The 10,933-nt window shown below is 33.4% G+C and overlaps 1 protein-coding gene across 6 annotated transcripts in view; it reads left to right on the top strand.

The window, feature by feature from the left end:
• LOC105154230 (uncharacterized) overlaps window positions 1-10,933 on the top strand; it is a 242,674-nt gene that overhangs the window by 144,853 nt on the left and 86,888 nt on the right. The gene's annotated exons all lie outside the window — the stretch shown is intronic.

A 10,933-nucleotide genomic window follows, 5' to 3' on the forward strand; every position in this document is an offset into this window, starting at 1 on the left:
AAAATTTTTATTTTTCATATTTTCGCCGTAAAGAAAAAGATACATAATCAATACCACGGTGACGTTATCTTTTTCTTAACGACTATTTAAGAAAAGGATAACATGACTTTAGCGTTTACCGTATTTGGATCCACATTATTGAAAAAAACTTTATTATTGATGCAGCTCTATTATTGATGCGTCTTTTAAATGCATTTTCTAGATTTATTCCTGGAAAAACTAAAAAATAATACAAACTGATGATCAAATATATAACGCGGTAAAGTAAAATTCTATATTAAATTCTATATTAAAATAAAATTGAAAATCTTAATCGGACTTTCACTACTTAAAATAATACCAAGGCTAATAAGAGTTGACACAGGACAAGGTGCGTAATTTTAATGTGGAATGATAACTTAACTTCAATAACTCCGTGATGTCTTCCTTATTCACATATTCAACATGTCTTCTTTATTCACACATTCAACATGTCTTCTTTATTCACATATTGAATAAAAGACATCACGGAGTTATTGGAGTTAAGTCATCATCCATTCCATCCGTTCCATTAAAATTACGCATCTCGTCCTGTGTCGACTCTTATTAGCCTTAAATTTTTATTATTCTATATTAAAAGATATTATACATTCTGTGGCAAATAAGTATTAGGTGTACAACTTTGCTTCCGCCGTTTTCCTATAGATAGCTTTAGCGATAAACGGTGGTCGAAATAAATAGATCATAGACGTCATACAATAAATTTGGGCATCTGTCAACATAATCCCATAGAAACATTAGTCGATTTGTGTCTGCATCATAAAGTTATTCTAGATTGAAAATGTCAGTTTACGAGCCAAATTCTCGTCATTTGCGGGAGGTTTTAATTTTCTGCTTCAATATGAAGAAATCTGGCTGAGGCTCATCGAATGCTTTCAAATACTTATAGTGAGGCCGCTATTAATGAAAGAACGTGTCGTGAGTGGTTTCAACGCTTCAAGAATGGATTTGAAGGAGACTTGATTTTGACGTCGAAGACCGGCATAGCGGTGGAAGAGAGAAAGTTTTCGAAGATGCAGAATTGGAGGCATTACTTGATCAAGACTCGTGTCAAAATCAAGAAGAATTGGCGATCATTGGGAGTGACTCAACAAGCCATTTCAAAACGCTTCAAAGTCATGGGAATAATTCAGAAGCAAGGAAATTGGGTGCCGTACGAATTGAAGCCGAGAGATGTTGAACGGCGTTTGTTTGCTTGTGAACAGCTGCTTGAAAGACAAATACGGAAGGGATTTCTGTATCGCATTGTGACTGGGGATGAAAAATGGGTTCATTACGATAACCCCAAGCGCAGAAAATCATGGGGAGTTCCGGCCATGCTTCCACGTCGACGGCCAAACCGAATATTCACGGCTCCAAGGTCATGCTCTGTATTTGATGGGACTAGCTCGGCGTAGTGTATTATGAGTTGTTAAAATCGACTGAAACAATCACAGGCGATCAGTATCGAACGCAATTGATGCATTTGAGCCGAGCATTGAAAGACAAACGGCCGCAATACAACGAGAGACACGATAAAGTGTTTTTGCGACAATGCTCAATCATGTTCATGACAATGCTCAACCCCATATTGCGAAAGTGGTCAAGACATACTAGGAAACATTGAAATGGGAAGTCCTACCCCACCCGCCGTATTCTCCAGACGTTACTCCCTCTGACTATCATTTGTTTCGATCAATGGCACACGGCCTGACCAGCACTTCCGGTCTTATTTAGAGTAAAAAATTGGATCGATTCGTGGATCGCCTCAAAAGATGACCAGTTTTTTCGACGTGGGATTCGTACGCTGTCCGAAAGATGGGAGAAAATAATGGCCAGCGGACAATACTTTGAATCATAAATGTATAATCAGTGTTTTACAATAAAGCCTCGAATTTCGGAAAAAAAACGGCGGAAGCAAAGTTGTACACCTAATATGATTAGAGGCTCTTTGAAAGAAAACCGAATGTATCATAAAAATAATAAAATAATATTTTAAAAGTACATTACATTCAGTAAAATATATTTACTTATTAATATGATGTTCAATCACCATTATTAAAAAAATAACATTTATATAGGAAGGAAAATATTTTCATGATGATAATTTGCAGGATACATGTTACATCTGATCTAAAATGATATTGCTCATAGGAAAAAGTGATACTATGATTGTATACCGACATAGACTGCTAGTACTGAAAATATGTAATATACGTAACTATAGATTTTCAGTCACGCGGAATCTTTACGACGCGATAAGCGATTGTAAGCCTCGGGAATGTGAGATCATAGGCGCCAAAATTTCCTCTGATCCGCCGCGTGATCGTTAACATAAAGAAGATTGCCGTTCGCTCGCATTGTGTATGTCGCATATATCTGTGTGTTAGAGTTAGAATCCGAGAGTTTAACGCATACGCGTAACATACATTATTAAAAATTATTAGAATATTCATGCAGATATTCTCTATGTCCATTTTGTGCAATATTAGAATTTTATATTATAATATATGATGTGTATAATGATATACATAAAATTTAATTGTAACGTTGTGTAGAGAACAGATAAATGGCGACAGTAACGAGAGAAAAAAGAAGGAAAAGGAAAGAGGGGAATCTCTGTAACACTCTCTGTGTGTAATTTTGACTTATTTATTACTAATCCTTTAATGATAAATGTGCTCTTCCCTTAATCGTCGAATCCCTACAAATTTGGCGGGTTGTCCCGGGATCTGATTGAGAAAAGAAGAGCCGACACATCCATCCATTGCACATCCACGACGGAACATCTGGAAAATTTCGAGGTTAGATTGACAAAACGACGACGGAAGTGAAAGCTTTTTCCAAGGTAAAGATGATTAAAGCTATTAAGACGATGGAAAGGCTGGAACAGATAAAGATAATAGCTAATAACCTTAAGATAGGCTCCACGAAAATCATAAAGGCGCTAGGTTAGTTTTCGAGCAAAAAGGAGATCGCGGTAATCGAAAACGACTTCGTGAATTCGGCAGCTTTACGTTTGCCAGCGAATCAGACGAGCACAAAGATAAGCTATTGTACGCGAATACTTATCTAGGATGGGGAGATTTAGTAGCAATTTGTAATATTTTGGCGATTGACAACACAGGCATCAAAAAAGAGCTAAGTCAACGAATTTGCAACTATCTGATAGATCTTAACATGCTAGATAAAGCGAACGACGACAGGAAGGATGCTGAAAAAGACGATGATGACGACAATGACGATGATAACGATGAGATTAACGAAGAAGAAGCGGAGGAGGTTAATGAGGATAAAGACAAGGACGGAGAAATGAATTGAATACTGACGATGAAGACAATGATCAATCAGGTAGGACTAAAAGTATGATATGAGGAATAAATTTGCAATGACGTTTAGGGACGTAGAAGACTCAATCAGGCGCTTTAGTAGAGAAGAAATATCCGGTAATATGATGGATTTCGGATTTTGAAGAGATATCTGAACTTTATGGTTGGACAAATATACAAAAGATGATATTTGCCAAAAAGTCATTACGAGGATTAGTCAAACTGTACATCCAAGGAGAACGAGGCTTAACTACATGAAAGAAATTAAAAAAGGCACTTCTAGACGAATTCAGCGACAAAGTGAATAGTGCTGAATTACACCGACTAATGGATAAGAGGAAGATAAAAAAAGATGAATCGATGCAAGCATACCTGCTGGCTATGAAGGAAATAGCGGCAAGAGGCGAAATAGAAGAAGAAGCATTATTTTAATATGTTATTGATGGTATAGATGATTAATCTATGAACAAAAGCGTCCTACACGGAGCCAGAAATATGAAGGAGTTCAAAGAAAAGTTGAAAGCATAGAGAAGATGAAACCGAGGAGTGCAAACACTAGTAAAACTTCGAACATCAACGTAAACAAAGAAACTACAAAAAGACTCGAAAGAAGAGATTGAAAGAAGAGCTGTTTTAATTGCGGCGAAGTAGGCCACAATTCAACGACATGTGATAATAAAAATAAAGGTGCCAAATACTTTAGATGTAATGAATTTGGACATAAATCATTTGATTGCAAAAACGAGAAACCAAAGAAGTTGAAGGAAGATACTAAAGATGACTCAAAGAAGTCTGAACCTGTAAGTAGCCCTAGAGCCCTTAAAGATATGTACAAAACAATAGAGATCAAAGATAAGAAGTTCAATGCACTGTTAGACAGTTAATTCAATATCATAAATCGAAGCTTGTATAAAGGAAGTAAGCGCATCGGTATTCAAATTCCACATTGAAATTCTCTGGATTTGGTGGAAGTAAAGTGACACCGATGGGACACTTCACGATTACTATTACTATTGATGACGAATACTTCCACGTGATGATTTATAGTAGCAGATGAGGTTATGATTATGGAAGCTGTTGGAAGTGAATTGCTGTCGCAAGCCGAAGTAAATATCAATAAAGATAGCATCACCATCCATAAGGCATACGAACTGAATAATATCATTTCCTCGAATTACGCTATTATGTTAAATGTACCTATGGCATAGAATTTGTAAAGAAAGAAGAAAGAAAGTAGAAGATATTTTAAATAGTTATGTACCTAAAAAGATCAAGACATCTAATGTTGAGATGACTATTACTTTAAATGAGGATTAGAAGATCTATGCGCGACCAAGACGATTACCGTTTCCTGAGAGAAGAATCGTGACCGAACAAGTGAAACAATGGATTGATGAGGGAATTATTGAACCATGTTCATCAGAATAGGCTAGTGGTAACTAAAAAAAAGATGAGATATCACGAATCTGCATAAATTATCGTGCAACAAGATAATAATGAAAAATCGCTATCCACTTAATAGAAGATATTTTAGACAGGTTGCAAGATGCTCGCGTGTATAGCTCTCTAGAGCTGAGGAATGGATTTTTCCATGTGCCGATAAACGAAAGTAGTCAGAAATATAAGCTTTTATAACCCATGATGGGCAATATCAATTTCAAAAAGTACCTTATGGTTTTTTTTGTAATTCGCCAGCTGTTTTTCAGCGTTTTTAATGATATCTTCAATGACATGGCGTCGCAAAGAATCACATTGCTCTATATCGATGATTTAATAATACTAGCAAAGGAATGAAGAAGAAGTAGTCAACAAGCTGAAATTGGTATTGAAAAGAGCAGAAGAGTACGAATTAGAAATCAACAAGAAAAAGTGTAAACTGCTAGAACGACGTATTGAATTTTTAGGACATGTTATTGAGGATGGAAAGTTATATCCCTCACCGGAGAAAACAAAGGCAGAACTGAAACTTCCTAGAACCGAGAACGATTAAACAAATACAAAGTTTCTTAGGTTTTAATCGATTATTTCCGGAAATGTATTCCACAATACTCCCGGATTGCCAAGCCGTTAACCGATTTGCTGAGGTAAAATCAAGTGTTTCGGTTTGAGAAAGAAGAGATCGAAGCACTTAACCGATTGAAACAATGTTTAACCGAAGAACTTGCAAAGCATTTATAATTAAGACTATACGGAAGACGGAAGTGCATACCAGCCAGGACAGCTATGGAGCTACGTTATTACACAAACTTCTCGAAGATGGTAAACTACATTCCGTGTACTTTATGAGCAAAAAAACATCAGAGGCAGAAAAGAAATATTCCAGCTATGAACTCGAGGCGCTAACAGTAGTAGAAGCCCTTAACAGGTTCCGAATCTATCTTTTAGGAAAAACATTCAAGATTATCACTGACTGTGCAGCATTTCAGCAAACTAAGAGCATAAAAAAGCATAAGAAAGACGCCACGAATAGCAAGATGGGCTCTAGTCTTAGAAGAATACAATTACACTATTGAATATCGGTCGGAAGCACATTTAAAGCATATGGACGCGCTTAGCCGTCATCCTGTTATGATGATGGAATCTATTCACGACATAATTCCTAAGACGAGAAAGGCACAAGACAACAACGAGATCATTAAGAGCATTAAGAAGCAATTAGAGAATGGCCCATATTAAAATTTTGGTTTACGAAGCGGGTTAGTCTACAAATGCTCATATGGTTGTGATTTACTCGTACTGCCTAGTGCTATGCAAAACGAAATCATAAAGAATGCACGAAAGATGGCACTTTGCCGCCCAGCGAATGGAAGAAATGAAATAGGAGTTTTTTATCCCAAATCTTCACAGAGAAGTCGAAAAATGCATTGCAAACTGTGTTAAATGCATTCTAATTAATAAAAAGATGCATTGAAAAGAGGGATATTTACATTCATTGAGCAAAGGTGACGTGCCACTACACACCTACCACATGGACTTAAAACTATTAGAGAGACGACTCACAAGAATTATAAATATATTTTAGCAGTCATAAATACTTTTACAAAATTTGTGTGGTTATATCCCACTAAGGCAGTAACATCAAAAGAGGTCATTGAAATACAAAAGTATTTTCGGCAATCCATATCGAATTATTTCTGATAGAAGCACTACTTTCACTTTTGCCGAATTCGAGGACTATTGTCAGCAGGAAAATATTGAATACATTAAAGTCACCGTGGGCTTACCCAGGGCCAACGGATAAGTCGAAAGGATTAACCGGACAATCATCCCGGTACTTGCAAAGATGTCAGTAAATGAACTCATCAAATGTGTCCAAACTATAACAAGTTTTGAATTCCACGTATCAACGCACTATCAACACCACTCCCTTCGAGCTAATGATAGGGTTTAGGATGAAATCTAAGGAAGATTTCACTATGAAGGAAGCAATTAAGCGATTCGCTATTATGATGATACAAGAAGACAATTGAAAGATGCTCGGAGACAATTGAAAGATGCTCGAAAAGTCCAATGCGAAAACAAGAACTATTACAATCTACGACGCAGAGATCCCCATAAGTACCATCTTGACGATCTCGTAGCTATTAAACGTACACAAGCAGAATCTGGTTTAAAGTTAAAACCTAATATCTGGGACCATATTGCATCACTAAGGTAAAGTCCTATGATACTTATGACGTCACAAAGGTAGGAAACGGGACCAACGGTAAAAACCCTCTACCTACGCTTAAAACGATGAACCACTTAGACCCAGGGGATTCGACACGGATAATGGAGCAGGACGGCCGAATTGTGGAGAGCAGATAAATGACGACGGCAACGAGAGATGAAAAAAGAAGGAAAAGGAAAAAGGAGAATCTCTGTAATACTCTCTGTGTCTAATTTTGACTTGTTTATTATTAAACATCCTTTATTGATAAATATGCTCTTCTCTTAATCGTTGAATCCCTACAGTTGTATATAAAAAGTTATTCATGAATACGAATTACAATCACATTTTATGTGTATTATAATATAGGTGTACACACACAATGATACAAAAGATTATTCTATTATTGCATATATGGTAGACATGTTAGTGAATTAATGGTATATGTAATATTAAAATTATATTTTGCGTACATTATTGTGTATATGTTATTATAATACATATATAAAATATAATTATAATTTATGTTCACTAATAATGTTTTTTTATATATATGTTACAACAATGCTAGAATTATAAATGTTAATTAATGTAATAATAATTAAATATCACAAACTATAACTTGTGCTGTGGTTTTTTATGATCTTATTTTTTATATGTATAAATGTTATGTTTGTGCGATGTGAATACACACACATTATACAATATATGTACATAAAATTCTAATATTGCGTATAAATATAATAGATAATATCTGCATGATTATCTCAACATGAGTAACCTTTATCTGTTTATATAATGCATGCGCGCGCGCGCGCTCGCGTGTGTGTGAGTGTATTCACATAGTATAATATACATACAATTTTCTATATTGGATACATAAGTTGACATGTTAATAATGTAAGTACTGTAAGCATCTATCTCTTTTTATTAGACAGAGCAAAGAGGGTCATGTATGTGCAATGTCATATTCATTTATTGATAATATATTATCCTAAATTGACGTAAAAAAGTGCTACTACGGCTTCGTATTGATATATTAGTTAAAAATCTATACTTTATGTATATTACAGATTTTTAGTACTGGTGGTATATATTGGAACGCGGCCTATATTGCATGTGTACATAATGCAACTGTACTTCTAAGGCCTGATTCCACAAATATAAGATTAACTTCAATCCCGGTTTATTTTTTTCTCAATTCTAAAATTTTCCGAAATAAAATAAATCTTACATTTGTGGGATCGAACCTAATACATATTTTCGTCCCTGAGCTCAGATGATTATGTAGGAAAATGGAATTAAAATGTCGATAATTAATCGATTGAATTTCCTGCATGATCATATTAACTCAGAGGGCGTAAGCATCTTGTACATTGGAAATGAAAATCTGTAATATCGATCTTGATTAAGTTTTGCTGTCGCTCTAGTCCCTTAATAATATCCAGATTACATAAAGAATCTATACCTTCGTAATCAGCATCCAGGATCAAGTCGAGTATATCAGCCAGCCATTCGCGTTTTTTAAATTCTTTAATGTATATGAGAGCCTTATTGTCATCATTCTCTTCCACATCAATTACAGCCATTGTAATTAGGCGTTTCGCCATGCTATACGAAATCATCTTCTCATTGCAATCCATGGTGACAAGCACTCAGTCAAGAAGCACAGTCCTTTTTGAATTTTGTCAAGAAATTCCATGACATGGGACATGTAAAAATGTAATGAGAGAATGGCTTCGTTTCTCAACACTGTTACGATAAATTTCCTTTTAACGATAAATCCTTGTACAAACAATCAAATTAGGCATGCATTAAGAAAGCGTATTTTCCTTATGTCATTATGTTTAACGATATTTCAAAGAGATTTTAAATCGATTCCAGAGGTGACACATATTCCTTTGTTATTGAATATTGTCATGCTTAATGTAAGTAGACAAAAATGAAGACTTATTTACAATATTGTTATATTAAAGATTCTTCAAATTAATGCTTTATAAATACGTAAGCCATAATGTAATTTTTTATTATTCAATGCAAAAATGGTTATATCATGTCATCTCTCAACGCGATCTGAGTTTCTTTCACTTAATCCGAAAAATTTATTACGTCTATATTTTAACATTAATAAATTTCACTTTAAATATATTATAGATATGATGCATTTCGACTCCAATCGAGTCATTTTCAATGTAGTCTTAATATATCAATATCGTTCTAAACCAAAAATATGTACATGGTATTACAATACTATTATAATTTTTAACATCGTATTTTTCATTCTGTGAAAAAGGTTCAGTACGCTGCGAGTCATTTTTACCAAGAATCAAAGTAGTCAAGAAAATTCTGGAAAAGTAACTGTGAACCAAAAGAATTAATATTAACTACATATAAATTAGTAATACAATAATATATAAAGCAACCTCTTCCGTATATTTTTTAATTTTTATTTACACCATCCACTTTATCATAAAAGAGGTGTAATTTATGCAGTTGTAAGATTTTTTGCTTATGTCATCCGAAGTTCCAACAAAATAATTTGATTGACACCATTAATATTTTTTTACAAAATGGATATCCTTTACATTTTATTTTCTCGATTATTCATAATAGAATTAAATATCATATTAACAATAAATAATAGTTTGAATAATAATAAGGATGAAACACAGAAAGTTTTTTTACTATTCCATATGTCAATACAATATCTAAAAGATTTACACCTATTGTTAATATGTTTAATTGTAAATTGGCCTTTACCATTCCAAACACATTAAAAAATTTTATAAAGAGAGGAAAGGATGAGTTGGAACGCTCTTATAATCAAAATGTAGTTTACAGAATATCTTGTGAGGATTGTGATGTTAGTTACATTGGCCAAAAGACAAAAAGACAATTAAAGACCAGATTGCATGTTTCAGATATTAATTTAAGTTCAAAATCTCTATCAGTGATTTCCAACCACCGTATTGAGGAGAATCATAATTTTAAATAGGATAAAGTGGACATATTAGATATAGAGTCTTCATATAATAAAAGGTTAATATCTAAAATGGTTCATATTAAAAAACAGAAACATGGAATAAATAGACAAAATGACACAGAGTCTTTGCCTGAATTGTATTCTCACATTATACATTCTCTTTCTCCTTTCTAATATCTTCTTTCCTTTTCCCTCCTGTTTTGCCGTGTTTCGTTCTCGATAAATGTTTTTCTTCTTGACATTTGGTTATCTGACATCATGAAAGTTAAATGTTCGTTACTTTTGCAAATTTGCTTAAAATAATTTATGTAATAAAAAAACTAATATATTGTACCACGAAATGAACTACCATCTACCTGCGTTTTTTTTCTCTCTTTTTATTAATGGACTCTTAACACATTTACTGATATCACTGACAAGGTACATTATTATATTACTAATTTGTATGTAGTTAATATTAATTCTTTTTGTTCACGGTTACTTTTCCAGAATTTTCTTATGACTACTTTGATTCTTGATAAAAATGACTTTCAGCGTACACAGAATGAAAAATACGATATTAAAAATTATAATATAGTATTGTAATACCACATGTACATATTTTTGGTTTAGAACGATATTGATATATTAAGACTACATTGAAAATAACTCGATTGGAGTTTGTTGTTAATTATAATTGTTTACATGAATTTTTAATGCTAATTTAAATTAAAGTTCTTTTATATATTACTGGTTCTTTGCCCTTCTTTTGTACTACATTGTTTTATACACGTACAGAGCCTTATTACTATTTATTAATATATATATATATATATATATATATATATATATATATATATATATATATATATACAGAAATTTTTTTATGTTTATAACGTATAATTGTGACAATTATACGTTATAAACATAAAAAAATTTCTTTAATTAAATAAATAAATTTTAATTCCATCAATT

The sequence above is a fragment of the Acromyrmex echinatior genome, chromosome 6 (genome assembly GCF_024713525.1).
Source record: "Acromyrmex echinatior isolate Ae372 chromosome 6, ASM2471352v2, whole genome shotgun sequence".
NCBI lineage: Eukaryota > Metazoa > Arthropoda > Insecta > Hymenoptera > Formicidae > Acromyrmex > Acromyrmex echinatior.